The sequence below is a fragment of the Microtus oregoni genome, unplaced genomic scaffold (assembly GCF_018167655.1).
Source record: "Microtus oregoni isolate MIOR12 unplaced genomic scaffold, Mior012 000048F_ref0000485, whole genome shotgun sequence".
Taxonomy (NCBI): domain Eukaryota; kingdom Metazoa; phylum Chordata; class Mammalia; order Rodentia; family Cricetidae; genus Microtus; species Microtus oregoni.
In genome coordinates, this window is record NW_024543222.1 from 14,279,683 (window position 1) to 14,306,197 (window position 26,515).

General features: G+C 39.0%; 1 protein-coding gene across 8 annotated transcripts in view; it reads right to left on the minus strand.

Annotated features, from left to right (window-relative positions):
* Tanc2 (tetratricopeptide repeat, ankyrin repeat and coiled-coil containing 2) overlaps positions 1-25,005 on the minus strand; it is a 331,636-nt gene extending 306,631 nt beyond the window's left edge. For all 8 annotated transcript variants that reach the window (XM_041635617.1, XM_041635621.1, XM_041635620.1 and 5 more), the window contains exon 1: positions 24,470-25,005. The gene's annotated coding sequence lies outside the window, so the exon portion shown is untranslated. The remainder of the gene's footprint in view (positions 1-24,469) is intronic.
* Positions 25,006-26,515: the final 1,510 nt, after the last annotated feature.

The window sequence follows — 26,515 nt, forward strand, 5'->3', positions numbered from 1 at the left end:
CTAGAGTAAAATTTTTAAATGAAGAGTCAATGGTAGATCAGATAATGAATAAGTAATAATTTTTAAAAAAAATCTCTGACCTCAAAGTAATAAATTACAAGAGGATGTCAAGAAGATTACCAAAATAATTGTCTGGGTCAGAATATAAAGAAGTGAGTATAACAGGAACTAAAGTAGTCACAATGACAGCTAACGAAATTATCATAGGAGGACATAAAAGCATGAGGGCAAATCAAAACAAAGTCAGAAAACAGGAATATTTTAAAAAGAGAAAAGGCAACTAAAGTGTTAAGGGCAGAATTGTAAATTAATCCACTTACACTTTAAATCCCATGTGCATGCCTTTAATCCCAGAGGCAGAGGCAGGCAGATCCTTGAGGCCAGCCTGGTCTACAGAGCAAGTTCCAGGACAAACAGGGCTACACAGAGAAACCCTGCTTCAAAAAAACAAATAAATAAACAAAATAAAAGAAACTTCATGTCCCCACACTTTATAGATCCTCTCCTACCACCTAAGAACTACTACCACTTTTCAAGCTTGTCTTTTTTAACTCATTTATTTTTATTTTTTTTTTCAAGACAGGGTTTCTCTGTATAACATCAGAGTTTTTGCATGGATGTTGGGCCCCCCAGAACTGAAATTACAGACAGCTGCCATGTGGCATCATTTCCTCCCCCCCCCCCAAAAAAAAGAGTCAAAAGAGTAAAGCATTACATATTTTGTCACCCAACATGGAACTCAAATATCCATCTAAAGTCTGAAAAAGCTGGGGGCTGGGGGGGAGAGGAGAATATGGCTACTTTAAGAGTTTGTGCCTCCTGGCAAGCCCTCGAGCAGCCAGTATGTTAAGTAGGAACAAAAAAAAAAAAAGAAGTAAAAATGCCTGCCACAGAGCAAGTGTTGGCATTCTAGAGTCAACTGTTGAAAGCAGTTTCTGGTCATGTACCTCCAACCTGGTGCAACCTTTGGGCTTGGCTTTCATGACCCCACCCAAGAGAGGGCAGAGCCAGCTGCTAGAGCAGGTGGAGGATCCAGGTGTAGTTTAACATTCTAAAGTTTGCTTGTGCAGTCAAAAATGGCTAAAGATACACAGTAAGAGGTTCAGATGGAAAAAAAAAAAACTCTAAGAAGTTCAATGGAAAAAAAAAAACTCTAAACAGGTTCCAGTGTGTTTTACAACGTGTGTGGCTTAACAAGGAAAGAAAATGAATATAGACAGTCACAGAAATAAATAAATAAATAAATAAATAAATAGATTAAAAATAATAAAGTCTTTAAAGAGACAGTAAAAAGTAATGGAAAAGGAAAAAGTCACATAAAGATGGGAAACACAGGGAGTCTGGATCCTGCATAGTATTGTGCTGATTTTGAAATTTTTGATTGCTGAAAACCAAAGGAAGGCTGCTAAGAGACCTGGAATTGAAAGAGGGACTGTGGAAATAAACCAGCCTAGATATTTTAAGAATGCCTTAATTTTAAAAACGTCAAAAAATGTATCTGTCAAATGGAAATCAAAAAATGCTTTGGAGAAGAGGTTTTGCTTTTGTTTCCACGGGAAAGAAGAGGCTATGGATGTATGTCAATTTGATTTGATTCTAGTTTATCAGGGGCAACCTCCTGAAACTTGACAGGTGAATTTTATTTAATCAAACACATCTTTGCATCATTAAACAAATTTCCAGAGCAGAAACAAAAATAACACACCTTAAAATAATATTCTACAACATATTGTGTAAATATATGCATATAAATATGCCAAATATTCACATTTTGGATAAGAAGAATAAAGGAAATATTTTCAAAATAGAAGTTATGATGGTAAGTTAAATCCAGATAGCAGATTCAGGGAACTGTGAGACTTTCTGAAAATACGAGAATTTCTAAAAGAAAATACAAATAAATGAAGGAGAAAATAAAAAAGTTTAAGAAAACTGTTCCCCCTGAAAATGACCCTATCCTATAGCTCTACTGATGAATATCTTGCATATCACCTTCGAACCTTCATCTAGAGATGGATCGAGACAGAGACAGAGACCCAAATTGGAGCACCGGACTGAGCTCTTAAGATCCAAATGAGGAGCAGGAGGGAGAACATGAGCAAGGAAGTCAGGACCACGAGGGTGCACCCACCCACTGTGGCAGTGGAACTGATCTATTGGGAGCTCACCAAGGCCAGCGGGACTGGGACTGAATAAGCATGGGATGAAACCGGACTTTCTGAACGTGGCAGACAATGAAGGCTGATGAGAAGCCAAGGACAATGGCACTAGGTTTCGATCCTAATACATGAACTGGCTTTGTGGGAGCCTAGCCTGTTTGAATGCTCACTTTCCTGGTCCTGGATAGAAGTGGGAGGACCTTGGACCTCCCGCAGGGCCGAGAATCTGGACTGCTCTTCATTCTCGAGAGGGAGGGGGAATGGAGTGGGGGGGAGGGGGAAAGGAATAGGGGGTGGGGGGAGGGGGCGATATGTGCGAGGAGGGGGAGGGAAATGGGAAACGGGGAGGAGGCGGATTTTTTTTTTTGCAACAACTAAAAAAAAATAAAAAAAATTAAAAAAAAGAAAGAAAACTGTTCCCTAGTATGGTATTGTGAACTGTACTTGTATCACTGATTTTTATTTTTTGGGACAGTCTTATTAAGTTGCCCAGACTGTCTTAGAATTTACCTTGTAGCACAGGCAGGTCTTAGATTTGAGTCCTGACTCAAGTATCTCAAGTGGTTGGGATTACAGGCCTGACCCACCAGGCCCAGCTATCACAAAACGATCTTCCACTGATACATACTGGACACGGAGCTGACCAAGACCTACCTATCATATAACTACAAAGAGAGAGAGACAGAAATAAAAATCCCTACAAAGTAATATTAATCCCCAAAACACGATCCTAAAAATGTCAAAAATGCAAAAAAGAAAATATTGTGTACTGCCTTTTCAACATAGGAGGAAATAATAAAATATAAATGTACATGCTAATTTTAACAAACAATACAAGATGTATAGCGCAAAAACATTTGCCATCAAGCCTGTAAAGTGGCTCAACTGTACTGAAAGAGAGCTCTGGATAAACAAGCCCTCCTGCTGAAAAAGCACCAATCACCTCAAAACATGTGAAGCCAACGGTGGGCTAAAATAAACTACAGCTAGGATAAAGTCCCAAGATAAAACAAGGTGAGACACCCTCACATCCAGCCACTGGACAATGGACTTGCCCGCCCTTTTATCACTCTTTTATATAAAACTGCTACTGTACAACTGAAACTTAGAGAGGGCTTAAGAAAAGAAAGAAAATGTGACTTGAACTAATATTCACCTCATTGGCTTTCAGATCCAAATTCCTTCCTCATTTGTTCTGAAAATAGACCTTAGCCCTTTGGATGTATCTTCTTTTGCCAGTTTGCACAATGGTAAACTTCATGGGCGGAGGGCACTGGCAAGACCTGTGGGGAAAGGTTTCAGAGAGCATGTGGCTTCTCCAGCATCTGGTTCCTGTTATTACAGACAGCTGCTCTAGTACCAAACTACTCACTTCGGTATGTGCAGCTTCTCCAGTCCCTCATTCCTGTGTTGCACAGCAGCAAGAGGACCCAACAGTCAGCACTGTCACTCTGGTGGTTTTATATTGGGATACTTTTGGTAAGCACCAGTATAATTTAAAATGGCAAGAAAAAAGTTCTAGAGGCCAAACTTCAAGAAAGTTCCACCTGTGTGATACCACCATACAATGTCTCTGCCATTCAGAGAGTCAGGGTCATGCCCTTCCCAGCAGAATCTGGATGTCAACCAAGGGTTGGCAAGCATGCTTCCTTGAACTTTCTAAGTATAGAAGTAACGATTTCTCCTTATGTTGTTATATTCTGATCGGTCTTCCTAACCAAGCTCTCATTACTCAAATTTCTTTTTATAATTATTAATTCATTACACTAAATGTTCCCTATCCAAATTACGTAGCACAAATTCTAATTGTTCTTATAAAAAAAAAAAAAAACCTGGTCAGACATTAGGGAGTGAAAGCTAAGAAATCAGAGAAGCAGCGCAGTCAGCTACTAGAGAGACCTCTACAGAATCCTCAGACCAAAAAGGACGATCCTGTCCTCAGACTGCACCTCAGACTGCATCCTTAGATTTAAATGAGCTCCTGTCTCTCCCACATTATCTCTCTCTCTGCCCAGCCATATCACTCCTGCCTCCACCTCCCTAGTATGAAAATTAGGTAGTAGCTAGTGGGACAAATGAGGTCAAAGAACTTTGTTTAATATGAAAGTGGCATGTTTGATGAGAATGAGTTAACTAGAAAGGAAAGGAATTGCTGAAATAGCATTCCTTTTATTTTATTTATTTAGTTGTTTTTTGAGACAGAGTCTCTCTCTACATAACCCTGGCTGTCCTAAAACTCACTGTGTAGACTATGATGGCCTTGAACTCAGAGATCTGCCCTTCTTCTACCTCCTAACGGCTGGGATTAAAGGCACGTGCCACAATATGCCTGGCACAAGTAGCATTCTTAAATAGGCATCAGGAGACAGAGTCTACTGCGCAAATAAAACAGTTACTTGCAGAAAGAAAATGCATACTTATTCACAATGGGTAGATGTAAATATTAGTAAGATGCCTAGAAGTGTCTTCTAGAGGACTTCTCTTCCACTTTTTCAGTATAGAATGAAGAAATGGCATTAGTTAAGAAAAGGATGGAAAGTGTTAAAAGTGTAAGGTGAGAGGAAAAACTGTCAAAAAAAAAATGGCCCACTCACTCCTGCACTATATAACATGATTACCTGAAAGGATTAAGGTCCCATTTGAGGTTTGCGGTCATGAATTTAAAATAAAACTAGTCAGTAATGTTGTATACTTTTCACTAACCACACTCGGCTACATGGGTGCAGGCATGGAAAGTTGGATTTAACCGGAATGCAGTTTTGGCTCTGTAAGGACAATGAATCAAGAAAGGAAATTTGGGAGCCGGGTGTTTAACTCAACAGTACAGAACTTGGCTCGTTTGTGCAAGATCCTGCGTTTAAACACCAGCACTACTAAGAAACAACAACAAAGTTTCTCTTTGAAAAAGAAAATGTTGTCCAGTGTTGTGTGCTGGGATAAGTAGGATCCACTGTGTTGTAAAAAAGGGAGTGAGGTTACCGACAGACAGCATGAAACAGCAGCACAATCAATGGATTAGAAAACCCAGTAGGTTTAAAATACTGCAAATTGGGATTAGAAGGAGAAAAGTAGAAAGAAACAAGTGGTGGTCTGAGAGAGAGATGCACAGAAGTGAAATTATGGGGATTCTTTGGTTGTTAATAAAGAATGACTACGTTGGAAATTTAGAACACTTCTATACGTTCAATTTAAAATACTGAAAGAACAAAATGCTGAAAAATATCTCATGATCAAATTTACCAAGGATTAATAGAAGAAATAATACTGCTAAGAGAAAAGAGAAACAAATAAAAGAGCGGGTGACTCTGGGTAATAATTTGGCTGACATATGGGAGGTAGTCTTTAAGTCCTGGTAATTTCCTGCGTGATTTGAGTATCTTTTTCATTCATGGCAGGACTAACAGTGGCTCTTAGACAGCTTATGGTAATGATATGACTCTAAAGAGTTCTGGCTACACCAGAAAGATCAACCATGTGACTGGTGGACAGAGGAGCCATGAGGAACCTGACCAGAATAAAGAGAAAAGCTACAGACTGATTTCAACTCATGACCATTAATTCAATTATGCCTACATAACGAGATCTACTTAAACACTAGATACTAAGGTTTGTGTTTCTCAAACTGGAAATACTGTGGGTGTACTGTCAAACAGCCATGTGACAGAAAGATATGCCCTGACTCCCCAGAGAAAAGATATCACCCCCAATGGAAAACCTCTCCACCCTCTACAGCTTTTCTTTCAGCTCATTCTGACTTAAATTCATGATACTACCATAAAACTACTGCTGTAAGTACACTGCTTTCCTGACTCCTATGAATTGTTCCCATGAACTATCAAACCCAAGAAGATGGTTAGAAACCCTCAAATTTGTAGTATACTGACCAAATATTAAGAGTAGTCAGCCTCTAAACTTTTAGCTGGTGTCTGCATAAAGATCAGTCTTGTGGAGAACTGAGACTTTTAGTTATGAAGTTTGTTCTAACTCTAAATAATCAGAATCAAACTTATTCATTATAGGGCATAAACCAGGAGTTATGATCAACTGGGGTTCTAAATAATATAATCTGATGACATTCAGTTCAAAGCCAGATAATTTTAGAAAAAGAAGAGAGTGACCTCAATGCTGTACATGAGGAATAAAAATGTATGTATTTCTGACTTCAGTGCCAATGGTCTGAGACTTAGAGGAAACTCTTACAGCATCACTTAGAAGGACTTCAGAGGAAGCAATGTCTAAGGAAGAAAAAAAAAACTCTATAGAGCATTTCAATATTTAATGGGTTGTAAAGATGAAAAAGAATAAACAAAATAAATCCACTAATATGGAACACACAGCATAAAACAACTAAAAAACAGTGGAAATTCTAGAAGTTAGGATTTCAAGGAAAAGAGTGATTGTCTTAGTTAGGGTTACTATTGCTGTAATGAACACCATGACCAAAAAGTAAGTTGGGAAAGAAAGGGTTTACACTTCCACATCACTGTTCATCACTGCAGGAAGTCAGGACAGGAACTCAAATCCCTAGGACAGGAACCTGGAAGCAGGAGCTGATGCAGAGGTTATAGATTGCTTACTAGCTTGCTCTTCATGGCTTGTTCAATCTGCTTTCTTATAGAATCCAGAACTACCACCCCAGGGATGGCACCACCCACAATGGGCTAATTAAGTATATGCCCTGCCCTGCCCTGCAAGCTGAATTTTATGGATGCACTTTTTTTTAAAGATTTATTTATTTATTATGTATGCAGTATTGTGCCTACATGTATGACTGCAGGCCAGAAGAGGGCACCAGATCTCATTACAGATGGTTGTGAGCCACTATGTAGTTGCTGGGAATTGAACTCAGGACCTCTGGAAGAACAGCCAGTGATCTTAACCGCTGAGCCATCCCTCCAGCCCCTGTATGCACTTTTTCAACTGAGATTCCCTCCTTTCAGATAACAAACTTGTATCAAGTTGACATAAAACTAGCCAGCACAGTAATCAAATGTACCAAATAGGGCAAATAGAGGTCAAGCAAAACAAAGTCTAAAAAAGGACCACTGACTAAATAATGTGAAAGCCACTTACGATCATGATAAGCAATTTCAGTAAAAAGATGGAGGAGGAAGCCTGACTGGAACAGTTCAAAATAGAGAGCTGACTTTTCAATACTCTGAAAGCCATCCAAAAGCAGACAACAAAGAAGTGTTTACTCATGGATACTAGGGATTGTTAACTACAGAAAAACTAACTACTCATGCCTCTGCTGTTTTCTCCTGGGGCTACTCTCATTCTTCCCAATTGCATTCCCCAAAATGTGGTTCAACCAAGATAGGGAATGCCTTGAAAACCAGTATCTTTGTTTCCACAAACATACAAGACTTAACTTGGTTTGCAGACCTTAAGTATTTTAACCAGCCCAGTGGTACCTGCTGGCAGAGAGAAGGATCTCCATCATTCTGGAGTTACAGTAGTCCTATCTGGAGAAAGCAATGAACTAATTAACTTTCTGAGGGTTTAGCAGGAAATTCAATGCAGTAAAACAGCCAGTGTTAATGATTCTTCCATATTACCCCAGGTACAGGTTTACAAAAGATACAAAGACAATTTAATAGAAGGATAATCTTTTCAACAAATTATTCTGAAGCAACTAGAAATGCAGACACACAGAGAAATAAACTTAGATCCTTACCTCACAGCAAAAAATAACTCAAACTGATCACAAAGCCAGCAATTCCAATCCCCTAGGAATGGGCCCAAATGAAATTAAATCATTTATCCACATTAACATTGTGCATGAATGTTCACAGCACCATTATTCATAAAAGCCAAATACTGGAAAGAATTCAAACATCCATTTGGTGAATAGATAAACAAAATGGTACATTACACAATGGAATAATATTCAGCAAGAAAATGAAATGAAATATTGATACGTGATCAACACAAAGTAACCTAAAAAACATACTAAGGCAGAAGCCAGAAGCAAAAGATTAAATTTGTATTTGTAAAACAAAACTGCACATTATGATACCACTTATATGAATTTTCAAACACCAGTTACAGAAACAAAAAGTAGATAGTATTTGCTTGAGCAGTTTCCTAAATTTTCCATTCATGATCCCTTTTCAACCCAGGAAATCTTTACACAACCCCAGGAGTATAAGTAATTAAAGTAGATATACAAATCAAACACCTCATGAGAATAAATCCTGAAGAAGTTTAAGATAATTCTTTGGCATACATAAAATTTTATCACTTATTAAAGACAAAAGCAAATTTATAACTAATAAAATGATGTGCTTATTTATTTTAAAAGATAATTAAGTCTTGGCTGAATAGTTGATACTACATGATATACAATATCTTCAACATTTTTCTTTACTACTCAATATTTTTATTTTATAATTGTCAGTGCTAAAGAACCATTTAACATAAATATGTAGTAAAAAATGGCAAAAGTCTGTTTAGATCCATTTCAGAAATTGTTGGAAATTTCATCTCTCTTCCAAATCAAAATTCATTTATTGTCAACGACTCAACAATTTTTATTATCAATATTCTAACACAATCCAACTTAAGTTGAAAAACAACACTACATTGGTAATATGCTGAAAAATGACAGCAGAAAAATATTAAAAGTCTTTGCTTTCCATAATTAAACTACTGTTTTCTATGAGTGCTGAAAACCATATATATTGAGGGGAGTCACAAATCATAACATACAGTATCAACTCTGAGCCAAAATGTCAGGCAGTGTTCACTTCAGTAGCATGCCTTGACTGCACGTGCACTCCATAAAATACAAGTCATAAGTTCAAAACCAAGGCTGAAAGAAATGATACAATAAGCAAGCCCTATAAAAATCATCTTAGATTCATTATATATTGGCTTTTGACTCATTTTCGGTTGCTGTATGTTCAGAACTTTTCTACTGCTGACAAATTTTTCATGACCTTCACATTCACTCTGTAAGCTCCTATGGGATCATGACTCACAGTTTAACATGGCCTAGAGCTAGGGTTAGGAACCGAAGCTGACTGAGAACAAGCTAAAGGAAATTTTCTAAGGTAATAGAAACATTCTAAAATTAAATTGTGATACGTGCTCAATTTATAAATTTATCAACGAATCTTTTAATTATACATTAGAAGAAAGATGTGAAAAGAGAAACATCAGACTAGTGAGTAAAGATAACTCACTTCTGTGACACCTAGACAAATGGGAGAAAAGATGGAGGATGGTAGATACAAGAGATGCTCGAGAGTGTCTTTAAAATTGAAGAACCAGGAAAGCTTTTCAGTTGTTAGTAGTCTAGAAAAGGAAAAAATAAAAATACAGAAACAATGTTGTGGTGACATTTTGTTTGTAATCTAACAAATAAAGCTTGTCTGAAGATCAGAGTGCAGAGCTAAATCTAGTTAGTAACAGAGGTCAGGCAGTAGTGGCATACACCTTTAATCCCAGCATTCAGGGACAGAGGCAGACCTGGATTACACACAATTGAATCTGTCTAAAAAAGAAACAGAGCTCACACAATGATGATCCCATCACTTGGGATCCCATGCCTTTAATACCAGCACTAGGGAGGTGGAAACAGAAGTGATATGGCTGGATGGAGAGAGGAATATAAGACAGGAGGAGACAGGAGCAGAGGCAGTCTGAGGATTCATACAGATGGATGTATTCTGGGTTTTGTAGAGATAGGATCGCCCGTTTGGTCTGAGCACTGGTAGAGGTAAGAACTCTCTAGTGGTTGGCTGCTCTGCTTCTCTGATCTTTCTGCATTAACCCCTAAATCTGACTCTGGATTTTTATTATGAAGACCAATTAGAATTCGTGCTACACAATGTCTTTGAAAAGGTGAGAAGGCAAATGGACTCTAGTGGACAACTGAAAGGAACAGCCTTTGAAAGAAGAAAAGATGGATAATTTATAATAACAATGGTAAAGATGCAGGTGACAGGAAGATTATTTCTATTCTCTTAGTGTTGAGAAGGAAGATAAAAAGAAAATGCTGGAAATCTGAGTTCAAGGAGAAATATAATCATTTAAGTGAACACAAATATAAAAGAACCAAAGTATAAAATATAAAGTAAACAAATATAAAAGAACAGAAGATCTGGGCAGTACTAAGCAATTAATTTAAAGTTATTGGAGACTAAGCAATAATTTAAAGCCGACAAAGTTATTCTACTCCAGCAACACTTACTTGTCAGTATAAAACTATAAAACATAACACTGGTACTAATAGGTATTATGTTTTACCATGTAAGAACAACTAAAGGTCAGGGTTCAAACAGGTTGAAAATAGATTCAGGATATATATATTGACAGGCTGGAAATCTACCTAGCAGAAAAGGAAGTGAAAGACAGCTGAATGTTATAGAATTGTAAGTTTGATAAATGAAAAAGTCCTATTAGGAGCTAAGGATGCAGCTAAGTTGGTAGAATATTTGCCTCGTATGAAGGAAGCCCTGGATAGATTCCCCAGCACCACATAATGTGGGTGTGGTGATTTGCACTTGTATTTCAGTACTGAGGAAGTATAAAGGTTCTGATAAGGTAAAATTAAAGCTACTGTGTACTGGGCTGGTTAGTTTTTACCATCAATATGACACAACATAGAGTCATCTGGGAAGATGAGACTGGCCTCTGGTCACCACTGTAAGAGACTGTCTTGATGGATGACTGATGTGGAAGGGCTCAGCCTACTGTAGGTGGAGCCATCCCTAGGGAAGGTGGGCCTGGTCTACACAGGAAAACTAACTTATCACAAACAAGTGACCCAGACAATTCCTCCATGATTCCAACCTTACGTTTCTGTCCTGACTTCCCTCAGGGGAAGTCCTCCATAGATTGTGACCTGGTGTTAGTCAATGAACTCTTTCCTCCCTCATGTTGCTTTTGGTCAGAATGGCTTATCACAGCAACAAAGAAGAAGAGCAGTTTCTGTAAGTGAGCCAAAAACACAAAAGGTAGAAAGGGGTATTATAGAAAGCTGTGATTAATAAGTTCCGAGGCATGGCTCTAAATCCTTGTTGCATATTAAACTCACCGTGAAAATTATTAACACATTAGGTCATATCTCCCATAAATCAAGTCCAAATATACAAAAGTAAGTCCTAGACATCTGTGGCTTTTCAAAGTTTCTCAGACAATACAGATGCACTGAGGGTTCAAAATTACCTGTATAATATACAACACAGAAATGAACGGTTAAAATAACAAGAAGGTCCTGGAAGGGCAAAGTTGAGAATATTAGTAGGATCCTCCACATAGACACTGAGGTCATCAATAGTTACGACTGCAGTAGGAAAGCGACAATGAAAATGACAACAGTGAGTAAAAATAGTTAATCCCTTAAGAAAAGTAAATGAGCCAGGTGTGGGGGTACACATCTTTAATCCCAGCAGAGGCAGGCCTGGACTACAAAGGGAGTTCTAGGACAGCCAGGACTATTACACTGAAAAATCATATCTCAAAAAATCAAAAGAAAAAAAAAGTAAATGTTAAAAAAATTAAGTCTTAAAACTCAAAAAGATTTTTAAAAAATCGTAAAAGAGAAAAGCTGAGAGTGTGTAAATGAAAACTAAGTATATAGATAATGGGAGCCCACAAAGAAAATTAAAGGAGCAGAGTAAATATAGAAAAATTATTTTAATAGATTATTTTTGAAATTAAAAAAATATTCAGACTATATCTTTGAAAAGGATAATGTATTTCTGACAATATTAACACAAAATGGCCAAAAGAACTGTTGCACTTAAATTACGAAAAAGAAAGGGATCTGGGATCCCAAAAGAGACTTACAGAGTTCTGTATCATCAAGAATAAGAGTCTAAAACAAGGAAGCTGAACTGGCAACACTGGGCTTCTCGCACTATAAATGAGATAAAGTCTTCAGGATTAGACCTGATAACCTCAGGGTGTACACATGTTAACAGTACAAGTGGAGAAAACAATCCAATGCCCACCACTCCCAGAGCTGCAATGGTAGAATGGATGGTAAATACTAGAACACATCATATACAACCAGTCCTAAATAATGGCTTCAAAACACTCATTCTAAAGAAGACAATTTTGCCAATAAGCACAAGAAAAAAAAAATCTTTAAAATGGGATTCAGGCCAGTATTTACAAGACAATCTGTACAGAGGACAATAGGGTGCTTGCTAAGCCTGATGCAATCATACATGGTATCTTAAAAGGGACCAGCCCTAGGATTACCACCCGCATCATCCACCCCAGTCTCTGAAACACTAATGTGTCTGTGCTGTCAATGCTATCAGGCTTTAACAACCAAAGCAGAAGGAACAAGGCCAGGGCAAAGAAAAACAAAATCCCCTAACCCCAAAGATTCCAAAATAAATATTGGTCTATCATTTTTCAAGACCAAAGAATTATATAAAACTAAACTTTCATTCTCATGGGCAGACCAAACCTGCCAACTCTCCCTAAGAAGTAATGTAATTTTTAATCTTACAACTTTGGTCATTTAATAAGATATTAATATTTTAATGCCCTTGCCTCCCTAGAATAAACCTACTTGATCATGATATACTCTCTTATAAATACTCTTCTGGATTCAGTTTGCTAATATTTTATTCAGAATGCTTGCTTCTCTGGTCAAAATAGTAGACTAGTCAAAATAGTGGACTAACAGCCCTAATAGTTAATAATAGCAGACAAAAAAAACAATCTTAACATCCATTAGTTGTATAGTAACAATAAATGATGGTGCTATGAGCACTAAGTACTCAGCTTTTTAAAATTAGGATTCCATTTACTGAAGAGAGCTGTGATAGAGGGTTAAAGAATGCAAGTCACTGATCAAGTAAATAATATCCTTTATTTAAAAAAAGCTTATGAATGTATTATATCTGCTAATAAATTTTTGAAAAAAGAGGAAGATACTGAAAAAATTGAAATATTAGCTACTGCTTGCTGCCACAAGGAGTTTAAGCAGAAAAGGGCAGGCTCTAAGAAAGGAAAATACTAACATTTTATTTACCCCTTGTTTATCTATTTTAATAATTATAATCAGATATATTACTCTGTAATTTAAAAAAGAAAGGTAGAATAGTGGGAGAAATAAATACCCACTGACCACTAGAGTTAGTGACAACAGTTGTTAACAACTCAATAATTCTTATTTGACACATTCAGAGATAAAATTATCTTTCAAAACCATGAAGAGTCCTTATGAAGTTCATTATTTTAAAAATGGACAACAATAGGGGCTGGAGAGATGGCTCCACAGTTAAGAACACTAGCTGTTCTTCCAGAAAACCTGGGTTCAATTCCCAGCACCCATATGGCAGCTCACAACTGTAATTCTAGTTTCAGGGCTTCTAACACCCTCAAACAGACATACATGCAGGTAAAACACCAACACACAAAAAAGTAAATAAATAATTTTTAAATGCATAATAAATGGGATCCAAAGTTGCATAAAATTGGTCTTTCCAGGGGCATTAAATAAGATACTTTTAAGACAAAATTTACTGGAACTTCTTATGTAGTCAAGGATGACTTTGAACTCTGAAGTTCTTAACCTCCTGCCTCTGTCTACCAAGTGCCTGTACAAACATACTAGGTTAAGTGGTGCTGGAGCTCAAAGCTAGTGTCTCCTGCACACTAGGCAAGCACTACCAACTGAGAGACACTGTCGGCCCAAGACAAACTATTTCTTATTTTATAATTAGCACAAGGATATTGATTTGTACAAAATCACTCTCCTCTCTCCTGTCTGCTGTGGGATATTTTTTGATGGTACTTCGACACTCCCAAGACTGCCAATAATGTTTACCTTGAATCAGAGGGCGGAACTAGCTACCGCTGACCAAAATTAACCATAGAGATTTTATGGGACCCAGGACATAAACACAGACATGGGAAGTTAGTAGGCAGGGGATCAAGGAAGGGGGGGGGGTGTCACTGGCTGCTTCTCTACCACTTCTCAGATCAATCAGGTTTTTACCCAATATCTGACTCCTGAGTCTTTATTAACAAAAGAATAGTTTAGATAATCATTGCGCCTCTCCTCTCCCTCCCCCTTACCATCTCCCTCTCCCAACTCTTCCCTCTTCTACTGCAAACTGAACCTAGGTCCTTGGGCTTGCTAGTATTCCACTACTAGGCTCTATCCCAAGCTCAAATTGAGCGTCTGAACAACTATCCTTATTATAGAAAAATAGTTAATTTTTTCTGATTATTAAATAGTAGCTAGACAAGTCCTTTGTTTTATTATTGTTGTCACTGTTACGTAAAGATTACAGAAATAAATCCCCTAAACAGTTCACTTTGTCTAATCATATGTTGTTTAGAAAAAGGAACAACTACAAAAACTATCAACCTGGTGCACTGATGGGTAGCGAGGGAAGCAAAATTCCAATTATTCAAAAAATAAAAAAGATGTTTGTAAAAGTTGAAAACATTTACATGACCAAACTGAGGGAAAATATCTGTCAACATTTCACTGTTTCAAGAAACAGTGGCTTTTACTCTCACTTAGATAACTGACCTCTATCACCATAAAACCCTCACAAGGTAAGTTTTTTGAAAACCCTTCACAGCTGGTGAAAGACGGCAATAATTCCCAGCTGTTTTACTGATTTAAAACTCAGAATGCATGTTCTTTCTACTACACAACTGGTCTCTCTTTACAGAAAGCCGAAATCGCTTTTTTGTTTTGTTGTTTATTTTAGATAGGCCCTTATTATGTAGTACAGGCTAGCCACAAACTTCTATCTCAGGTTCCTAAGTACTGAGATTACAGATTTATTACCACCATTCTCCACTTTTAAACTGAGCAGTGATTCTTAAATACTGTTGTCACTGTCTAATATTAAAAATATCTAACAGCTTTCAAAGGAAGTCTCTCTTCCTTTTTAATACCTAGCAAAGTTAGAAAGATCAATGATGAAGCAGGATTTGGCGGTAGGTGGTTGGCAGTCGTTATTTGTTTGTGTGCTTTAATAAGTCTTCATTCCACTGGGCTACCAAAGCTAAATACCTTCACCACCACACAGCCGACAAGCCTAGGGAACTCGGCAATTTGCTAGAACTGGAACAGAAACGGGTTTCTAGACAGAGCAAATCACCTATTAAGCTTTTATAGACCAGCAACCAGAAATTTCTGGGACACTCTCACTCTCCCATGCAAGATTTGGAACAAAAGGTTGACACTACTTTCATGTAGGCAGAAATATTTACTAAGATCTGAAGCAGATTCTCCAAGTCTAAAATGACTAAATCATATATTATCTACATACTAGATCTCATTTCCAAGTTCAGTAAATGCAATCTATTAAAAAAAAAATCTACAGGGAAGGGGAGGCTTCCATGACAATAAGAAAACTAGAGTCAAGTATCTTTGTGTCTATCTTTAAGACCAGATATGATGACATGATAAGAAGAAAAATGTATGTCTACTACTCCAAAAATCCATTTGGAACAACTAAGGGGTTTCCATCATTCTTATTTATATGTACTTTCCCTTATAAACTTTATGTCTGAAATACTTACTAATGTTTACAAAAATAAACATATGGGGGCTGGGGAGAGAGCCTAGCAGGTAAAGTGTTTGCTCTGCAAGCATGAGAGTAGTGTTCAGGTCCCTAACACCCAGGAAAATGCCAGGCACGCAGGCACAGTAGTCTGCCTGTAATTCCAAGCTTTGGGGAGGCAGAAACAAATCCTTGGAGCAAGCTGGTTAGCTAAACTAGCCAAATCAGCAAGATCCGGGTGTAAGTGAGAGACTGCCTCAAAATATAACAAAGTAGGAAACAATCAAAAAAGACATTCAGTCTCAACCTTTGCCCTCCTCCACATACACTCACACAAACCTGCCCACATATATGTAAATACACAAATGCACATGCGCATTTACCACACACACAGGCAAAAAATGTTTTGAATAAAAAAATTTAAATGAACATAAAAATCATATAAAATATTTTACAATGCCTCTGCCACAAAAGGAAAATAGTAAAATATCAACAGTAAACATTAGAAAAATAGAAATACTAATTAATATGCTACTGTTTTTAACTATATTCTTCAGAGGTAGAAGAAATATCTAGGACACAGATATATGAATTCTAATTTTAGCTTTTGAAAAACAATATGAAATTTCTAAGCACATGCCATTAATCCCAACACTTGATCTCTATGTGTTCGAGGCTAGCCTGCTCTACATAATGAGTTCCAGGACAACCAGAACTACACAGTGAGTCCATGTCTCAAAAGTACCAATATATATACATGATCTGCCTGCCTCTGCATCCTGAGTGCTGAGATTTATGGTGTGGCACTGCACATGGCTCTGCTTGGGACAGAATCCAACTTCAGAGTTAGACATAAGAATGTTATAAGGAAGTGCAACAGGGGCTTTTCAAGTAAGCAGTTCTGACTTTTTCTCAATAAACAGAAGCAGGTGTTTTCTGTAGAAACCTTCTAGAGACATATATAACTCCTAACATTAAAGGAACATTAAGGGCACAGAGTATGGAACAGAACAAAGGATAGCAAACTTTTTTTTTAGAAAGTAAATATTTAGGCTTTGTAGGACATACAGTCTCTATGGCAACTACTCAACTCTGCTGTTGACCCGAAAAGAGTCACAGCCAGTACGTAAGCAAATGAGCATTTCCAGTAAGTTTGTCTTTATGGACACAGATATTTGAATTCTTATAAATATCACATCATGAAGTACTGTGCTTTTAATATTTTTCAATCACTTAAAAAAATCTTAGCTTGCAGAGCACATAAAAATAGATGACAGGCTAGATTTAGCCCATAGATTACAGTTGGTCAATTTCTGTAATACATAAGAAAGTAATTTGCTCAAGTTCACACCGAGAATCTTCCTCCTGCCACCACCCCAGGAAACATAAGTACAAAATCTTGTTATCTTTAGGTACAGTTTTAATTACATCTAAGTATTTGTCTGAATAGTTAGATTTGGGTATATGTGTATGGACACATTTTATACTGTCCTGAAACTGGGGTCTTGCTATGTATCCCTGGTGTGCCTGGAAATCACATAGTTCCACCCTCCTCTGCCTCCTAAATGCTGAGATTAAAAGTGTGTGCCACCACAACTGACAAGGAACGAAGTTTCAAAGGCATAACCAAAACAGTCTTTACTCAGTAAGTGGACAGTGAGTACCCTCTATGTACTAACTACACTGATGCAAAATAAAAGATGAGAAGTGGGTCCTGCTTAAAGGAATCTAACAGACTAGTGATGAGACAGTCAAATAATTAATGTAAGTTTACCTGGTACAAAGGGAGAAGACAGAATAACGCACACAAACCCAATTAGGTGAGTAAGAATAACCTTCTAAACTGAAACGATACTGTCTAGGCCAAGACAGTAAGAATTTATCTTCACAACAAAGTAAAGGGGAGGGACAGTCCAGTGCAAAGGGAGCTTTATACAGAAAGGTATGAAAATGTAAGAGATTATTATCTATTAAAAGAATTGAGAATTGCTGAGTAACTTGAAAACGAATGTGGAAGGCAGTAAGCCAAAAGAGGGTGCAGGAAAAAGACCATAGATTACCTCATATGCTTGCTAAGGAGTTCCCATTTGATCTTTCCTATAATGAGAAGCACTGGAAGCTTCTGAAGAAAGTAAAACGATCGGCTAAACATTTAAAACTATCACGCTGAAGCTGGGGAGAGGTTCAGAGGGAAAAACATGTGTAAGCATGAGGACCTAGGTCTGAATCTTAGAAATCCTTAGAAAACATGAGGCATAGCTACATGCACCTGTACCTCTCGGCACTGGGAGACGGAGACAGATGGACCCTGAAAGCTCACTGGCCAGGCAGTCGGCTAGGCTAGCCTAGCCAAAAGGCAAGCCTCCAGTTCAACGAAACACTCTGTCTCAAAAGAATGAAGAAAGCAATAGAGGAAACATCCACCGTCCTCCTCTGGCCTCTCCATGCACAAGTGTACCTCTCATTCATGTATATGAAATACACACACACCCCTACCATCACCACCACCATACATAAAGGGGAGACACACATATCACTCTGGCAGTAATGTGAGGTACCCGTGAAAGAAAAGTACATAAAGAGAAAAGATGTCTTCTAAACAGTTTGGATTTTTTTTTTTTAACACACCAAGATCACTGACTACAATGCAATGGTTGAGTTTAGGTAACTGATATCAGACTAGCTTGAGTTCTAATAAAAAGACACCTGAGAGGTTGTGTCTACCGTGACTGAAAAAGAGACAGAAACTGATTCTACGGGAAGAAAAAAACCTATGATTAAGACTAGCATCAACCTAAGTTTTGTCTCTTAAACTTGGTCATGTCTATCATAAACTAAAGAAGGGTAAAGAAAAGATAAACGCAGCAAGATACACGGACGTGACCATAAAATAATCAACTCATCTAACACTTTTAACATCCACAAACGTGGTTACCCATAAAATAATCAACTCATTTAACACTTTTAACATCCACAAACGTGGTTACCCATAAAATAATCAACTCATGTAACACTTTTAACATCCACAAACGTAGCTATCCAATGGTTTTTAATAAGCTGACTTGTGTTAGAAAAATAGTTCAACAGAAAAACACTTGCCTAATACACACAAGGCCCCGCATTCAATGTTTAGCACTACAAATCAAAAGTAAATTGATCTAACAAAAGAAATGTGTTTCCAGAAATAATTATGGTACTACAGCTATTTAGAACTTTCTGGAGCAACAGTAAGTCCATACTTGTTCCACAATCACAAGCTGCTTTCTGAAACTCAGACACTGAGTTCTTGGTTCTCCATCTCCAATAACCTTGACCTTAAATACTACTAGTAAGATGTCCTCTGTGAGAAAAATAACCTTGAAATAGACAATATATCTCTTAAGCCCTAAGCTTTTAACACTTCTTTACACAACTTTTTCAGGAGAATCCCCAGGGATACATGCTCTCCATCATCTTATCTCCTTGTTCTGTTTTTTTTTTAATCTTAAGTAATTTTCATCTAGTATGTTACTAGAAAACATGCAATTCAAAAAAACTGAGATAGTCTTCACAAAATAATAAAGCATAAACAATTTATTTTTACATTATTATCTCTCTTTCTACCAAGTAACAGTATTTATAACACAGGCATATTAAGCAAATATGATGATACTAATGATAGACTAATACTACTTATACTAATACTAATGATGACAACAATTCACAGAGAAAAAAAGAAATGTCTAATAATTAAGCTAGCTTCCCGTATTTGTTACCTTGCTCAGACTAGTGCTAGAAAAATAAATCAACATATGCAGCAGCTTGAAAATCCTTGAAAGAAAATCTGGATGCCATCAGTGAAAACATTCTCCTTAAGACCACTTCCTAAATATAACACTAGTAGCACAGACACTGAAAGCAGCAATTAATAAATGGGAGCCCTGAAACTGAGAAGCTTCTGTAAATCAAAGAACATGGTCAACAAGACAAAACGGCAGCCTACAAAATGGAAAAAGATCTTCACCAACCCCACATTGCAACAGGGAGCTGATCTCCAAAGTATACAAAAAAAAAATCAAGAAATTGGCCTTAGAACAAATAATCCAATAGAAAAATGAGGTACAGACCTAAACAGAGAACTCTCAACAGAGGAATCTAAAAATGGCTGAAAGACACTTAAGGACATGCTCAGCATCCTTAACCATCAGAGAAATGCAAATCAAAACAACTCTGAGATTTCATCTTACACCTATAAGAATGGCCAAGATCAAAAACACTGATGACGGCTTATTCTGGAGATGACATGGGGTAAAGAGAACACTCCTTCATTGCTGGTGGGATGCGAACTGGTACAGACCTTTTGGATATCAGTATGATGATTTCTCAGAAAATTAGGAAACAACCTACCTCAAGACCCAGCAATATCACTTTTGGGTACAAGGACATGTGCTCAACTATGTTCACAGCAGCATTGTCTGTCATAACCAGAACCTGAAAACAACCTAAATGCCCCTTGATTGAAGAATGGATAAGGAAAATGTGGTAATGTACACAATGGAGTACTAGACAGCAGAAAAAAATAATGACATCTTGAAATTTGTGGGCAAATGAATAGATCTAGAAAACATCATATTGAGTGAGGTAACCCAGACCCAGAAAGACAAATACCATATGTACTCACTCATATGTGGCTTTTAGACATAAAGCAAAGAAAAACCAGCCTACAATTCACAATCCCAGAAAACATAAACAACGAGGACCCTAAGAGAGACATACATGGATCTGATCTACATGGGAAGTAGACAAAGACAGGATCTCCTGAGTAAACAGGGACCACGGGGACCTTGGGAGAGGGCAAAAGGGGAGGGGAAAGGAAGGGAAGGGAGTAGAGAAAAATATATAACTCAATTTAAAAAAATAAAATTTAAAAAAAAATAAAAAGAAAGAAACCTTAAAAAAAAATATTCTCCTTAACTTTGGGTGACTCTGAGTTCAAACCAGTATAATTCAACTAGCATTCCCAACAACTTTGTCTCAGATTTTAACTGTGTTTCAAGAAGAAAAGAAATATGAAAAAGAAAGAACTTTATGCATTGTCATGCACATTTATTCTACTATATATCCAGTAAGTTATCAACCAACCCAGTATTTCCCTTTTGAAACTTGTTATTAGTATATTCCCGTCTAGAGTCTATGTCCTTCTTCATTCAAAATAATTCATAATTATTTAGGAAATAGTAAAGGAACAAAGTCAAATATAGGAAGAAAGGAGAGTTAGCTTCACATAGGTAAAAATTGATAGTGAGGGGCTGAGAGAGTGCACATGCCTAGTATACACAAAGCCCTGGGCTTACACTCCAGCACCACTGGAGAAAAATAGTACTAACAGCCAGACAAGGTGCCACATGCCTTTAATACCAGCACCAGGGATGGAGAAACAGGATAATTCAGTGTCAACCTGGGATACATATGGGGACCCTGTCTCAAAAGGAAAAAAAAAAAGTTAATGATGGGAGAAGGAAATAACCAATTAAGGTTTAACAATGTCAGTGGTAAATTTTTACAGTAAAGATGCAAACCAAATTACATTTGCAAGTAGAATATTATCAATACAAATTCAGAGCATGTCTGAGCCTATATTTCAATTTGATGAATATACTAAATTATATTTTATATGCTGAAAATTTTGTCCATAATAAATATGTTAAATCCCATAATATCAACAAATGTATATTATGGGAGAGGAGTGTTTGGTTACATGAGATGTGTGATTCATAATATACTCAGAAAAATTCTGTGAAAAGAATGGCAAAAATAAGTTGTCAAAGAGAAGAAAATAATTATCACAATTGTGAGAGGCAATGGTCCACTTCCTAAAAAAGTAAAGGTGTATGAGGAGCATGGACGACACTGTTATTCTTTGTACTTTATTCATTTCTGTAAATATTTCATATGTAATCAGTATCTATAAAACAATGGTTTAAGAGCTAAGAAAAATCTGAGCAAACATTTGTTTTGGAAGAGTTAATTATCAAAAGATCCAATCCATTTTTGTTAATAATATTTTTAAATAAAGACCATAAAATGTGGATATGAAGGAAAAAATAATAATTTTTTCTTGATTTTCCAAATAAAATTAGCAATAAAGCTTTACTGGTACTTTCAAGGAAATTGTGTGTGTGTGTATATCAAACTACCTGATAGTAACTTTTTACTTCTAAAGATCCCCCCTCAAAGCAAACACGACTATAACTATTTCTTTGACCATCTGGAAAGTCCTGAGGAATAGTACTTATTGCTTGTAATCACATGAAACAAATTTAGAAACAGATTCCTATGAGCATTTCCTTGTATAGCTGTCCTGTGTATGTGTGTAGGCAGGTTTATCCATATCTAACAGCATCTGCTTTATGATGGATATGTGCAAGGTAAGCATTGTGTACGGCTTGTCAATACTAACGTGAGAGGACAACACAGTATACAGATGAAGAACAGAGTCCCCAGCCAGAGTTTCTACACTGAAACAGTGTTTCCATGTCCCAGCTACATAATCTTTGGCAAACGGATCTGGTTTCCATTTCTCACTGGTAAAATGGAAATAACAATATATATCTTACAGGATTCTATAACTGTATAAACAATGTACAAGACTGGCACAAAGTGTGTGCTATATAAATGTACACTATTATTACTAGAAGTAATAGAATACCGTGTTCCTGAACATACTGTAAACATTCTTAGCAATCTAAATTGACTAATATCAGATACTATTTAAAAGGGGCATCAAATCTAAGATCTGGTTAAGATAACGCTTTTAGCTCTGCACTCTAAAATAAACAAGTGATTAATAAATCTACATAACCTCTCTAATGATACAGAACGATCTGAAAAGATTGTTTCCCAAAAGTGCAGCTATCAATTTCTTCCCTTACACAAGGGGGCAGTGATAACAAGAAAAGAGCAGGGCTCGGCAACACCTCTTCTTACAGACAGTAGGGGGTGGCAGTACATATGGCTTACAGTCAGAACAAAACAGGAAGACCCAACAGAACTGCTCTTTATTCTCTTCTGGCCCTCTTCTCTTCAGCTTCAACAGAGCCTTGAGGTAAAGGAAATAGCTGCAGAAAAGACTGAAGTTCAAAATAAATCAAGGAAAATCCAGTTTTGTTTTGCAGGAAATGATCCCTCAATGAATGATTCTGAAACCAGGGTGAAGCTGAATTTTCGGATTATCTGGCAAATTACTACAATAAGAACAACATTCAAGCAGGTAATTCAATTTATAAGAATTCTAACATAACACACTAAAATATCATTAATAATTAAATACACTCTAGTGAACACCTCAGATATTTCTGCTTTTGTTCCAGTTACATAGACACTGGGTGTATATGCACATGCTATATTACATAGCTCATCTAGCTGTCTTTTGTTACTTTTGAAATTTCAGTATGTTCTGACAGTTCTCTCAAAACAGATGTTCTTAAATGGAAGTCACAACGTTTTTCAGCATGTGGAGACACACACACAAACAGAGAGGGAGAGAGAGGAGGAGGAGGAGGGTGGAGGGACCAAAGAAGAGAGAACAGGAATATTTATTTCATTTATTTCCGTTTGGGGCTCATATGCCTAAGACAATTTACCTGGGAATGCTATGAGGCACACTACATTGACAGTATTCATGTTGTTGCTTTTTATGTCAATTTACTGTATCCGTTTTTATCTTATATCACCATCCCATCCCAACAGCTAGAACATACCAGAATATTTCACTATTGCCAGTCTCTGTAATTAACCGTTGACATAGCTTTTGGCTCCAACCTTTCAAATGCCTGAAAATTTATCCCTTTTGTTCACCATATTGTTTTGTTTTCCTTGTTCCACTTATTTTCACCTGTGTAAAAGCCAAGACAGGGACACAGATGAAAAATAGTTCCCTTTGGCTAACGATCTTGAACACACAATTATGTTCAGGATGGTTGGTTTGTTTTGTCTTTTTGTTTGTGGGGTTTTTGTTTCCCTGAAGAGGAGCAGAAAAGGAGGTTAAAATGTCCAATCTTCTTCCTGACGCTAATTATCATTGTTTATGTTTTGTGAGAAACATTTTAAGCATTCCACACCTAGAACAGAAAGGCAGGCTACAATTGCAAGCCCTACATGCTGATGACAAAACCTGAAATGATTCTAGCCTTATTTTTTTTTCTTTCCCATCTCACAACCAACCTGGCTTTTTTTTTTTTTTTGCTTTCACGTGGGTACTTTCCCTATATATATAAAAAAAATTGCTTATCGCAGGTCCTCTCGATTCCTATGACAGAACATGTAGCAAAGAGCCCTATTAGTCTTTCATTATACTACACCTCCTTCCCCAACGGAATTATTAATATTCCTAATAACACTTCTACCTTGCATTTCTACGCCACAGAGGCCAGCCCATCCTGTGCCTTTACCTGGCACATTTCACAACTACTTCTATGCTGCATTCAGGGATACATTTTGCAACTCGTTCTGCACCACATTCCCTGCCACGTTTAGCAATCCGCCTCGCATCTCATCCCGGTCCCCGTCATCCAAAGACTCTCCAGGTACCAAATATCAAGACTATCCTCGGTGACAGCCAAGTGGCCGACCCCGGAGCCTTCCGAAGCCGCCCTCGCTCCCACATTCGGAGGCAGCCTGCCTTCCCCACGCCTTCGCCACCGGAGGCACTTCAATCCCCGGTTCCCTGTCTCCCCGCTCGCCCCCGCCCCAACCCCCGCAGCCGAGGCGTCGCAAGCGAACGCCCCTGTCACCTCACCCTCAGCGACCCTCTTCCTTGAGCCCCCCGATCCTTACCTGCCGCTCTGAGGGGCGCGGCGCACCTCGGGGTCAAGCCCGCGTGCCCGTGGTCTCCGGTGAGGACCGCGCCGCCGGCGGACGCCCCACGGAGGATCCGCGCCACAGACGGGCTCAGCGGGGCCTCGCGGCCGGCGAGCGCTGGCAGCCCGCGGCGGTCCTCCTGTCAGCGGCGGCGCGGGGGCAAGACTCGCCCCTCAGCACCGCGGCGGCGGCTGCTGCAGCGGCGGTGTCGGCGGGCGCCTCGCTCCGCCTCGCGCTCCGCACAGCCCCGGAGGTGAGCGCGAGGGGGATGGGAACGGGGGCGGGGCCGCCCGAGGAGGCGCGCAGGGCGGCGGAGGGAGCGCGGCGCCTGCCGCCTGGGGCCCCGGGCTCGCGGCGCTCGCAGCTGGCCCCGCTGGGCGGGCGGCTGGCGCGAGGCGGCTGTGGCCACCGGGCCCCGCCGGAGCAGCGCGCGCCCAGCAACCCGCGCCCGGCCGGCCGCTCTCTAGCGCCGCCGCCGCGCCGGGGGCGTCGCACCCTCGGAGGCCGCCCGCAGCCCCGCCCCCTCCGGGCCGGGCTGGGGAGGAGCGCGAGCGCGGAGGGAGAGCGCGTGCGTGGGGGCGCGTGCGTGGTGGAGCGCGCGCGCCCCCGCCCCCTGCCCTTCCACGGCTTGGGGGTGGGGAGCTGTTGGGAGGGCTCGTGGGGATGAGACCCCGCGCCGCGCTGACAGAGGGGACCCTGGCGCTGCAGGACGTGCAGGCATTTCTGGCTTCCTCAGGGGGCTTGGGCTGGTGGGGTCGAAGGCATTTGGTGAGGGAGAGGGGAGGAAGCTCAGTAACTGACAAGGCCCTACAGAGTTTGGCTCCGCCCCCGGGATGATGTCACTCTCGAGGTGGCTGCTGCTGTCACGTGCGCCCACTTCTGGGGGGCCTTTCTCCTGCTTTGATGGCACGAGCGTTCCTCCAGTCTGTCGTCCCCCACATTTTGGACACCGCAGGCACACGTGTCACTCAAAGTCGTCGAAGCCAACAAGTGTTAGTTAATTCCTCTCCCGATTCTCGATCGCAGTAGGTAGACTGCTTTCAAGATGCCACCGTTGCCTATGGTGGAGATTAAAAGAGGGATGGGAAGAAAAACAACACGGGGGATAACACAAAGGAGAAAAGAAAGCTGACATCTAGAACAACCACTAACGATTCGCCAACCTTAGCTTGCTAGACTTAAGTAAAGTTGCCATGCTGCCTCTGCCATTGCCAGCTTGAATAAGAATGAATGTGATTTTTAAGGCAGTCAGGAAAGTCATCAGCACGTAAGACCTCATTGAAGGAGATTAGGTCATATTTCCCCCAAAACTCACCACCTAGATTTTCTTTCCCATGCTTCCTTGCCCTCAAATCACGAAACAGCCATTCAACTTTGCAAGATTCTTGAAGTATTTTTTTTTTCACGTGTTGCAAGATGTTACAAAGAATCGTCGTTGCATATGTTGCTTGGGTAGACTCCCACTCCATTAGCTTACATGACTTTTAAGTCTGCCTCCTAATGAAATGCCGTGACTGGAAATAGATGCACAGATTACATCAGTCAAGGGCGCTGTTTCTATGCAGTTCCGAGGGTAAAGAGGTTGGTTCGTTTGATTGGCCGGTTATTCTGATACCAGTCCATCTGAATCTACCCCATCCCAGAGAACTTTGTTGTGTAATTTCTTTGACTTTTTTTTAAAAATTGTATTAATTTCAGCACAATACAAAAAAAATGGATATGAAGCCTTGTCCAAAAACTAACTCTTATAGTGAACACTTGAGAATTCTGAGGTAGGACTGTAACATTGCCTGTGGTTAGCATGGCAAGGTGAAAGACCGACATTTGGACTGTTAGTTGTAATTCCAACAGTTAGCTCAGTCTCACTAAAACTCATCTACCTACTGTGATAGACGCAGGCTACTGGTTACTTATACTATAGGTAGATGAGGGGGCTCCAGAGGGGAATATTCTGGATTGCTGGAAATGTTCAGCCACACTAGTACATGAACACTTAAAATGCAACCTGTGCCTGTGTTTCAG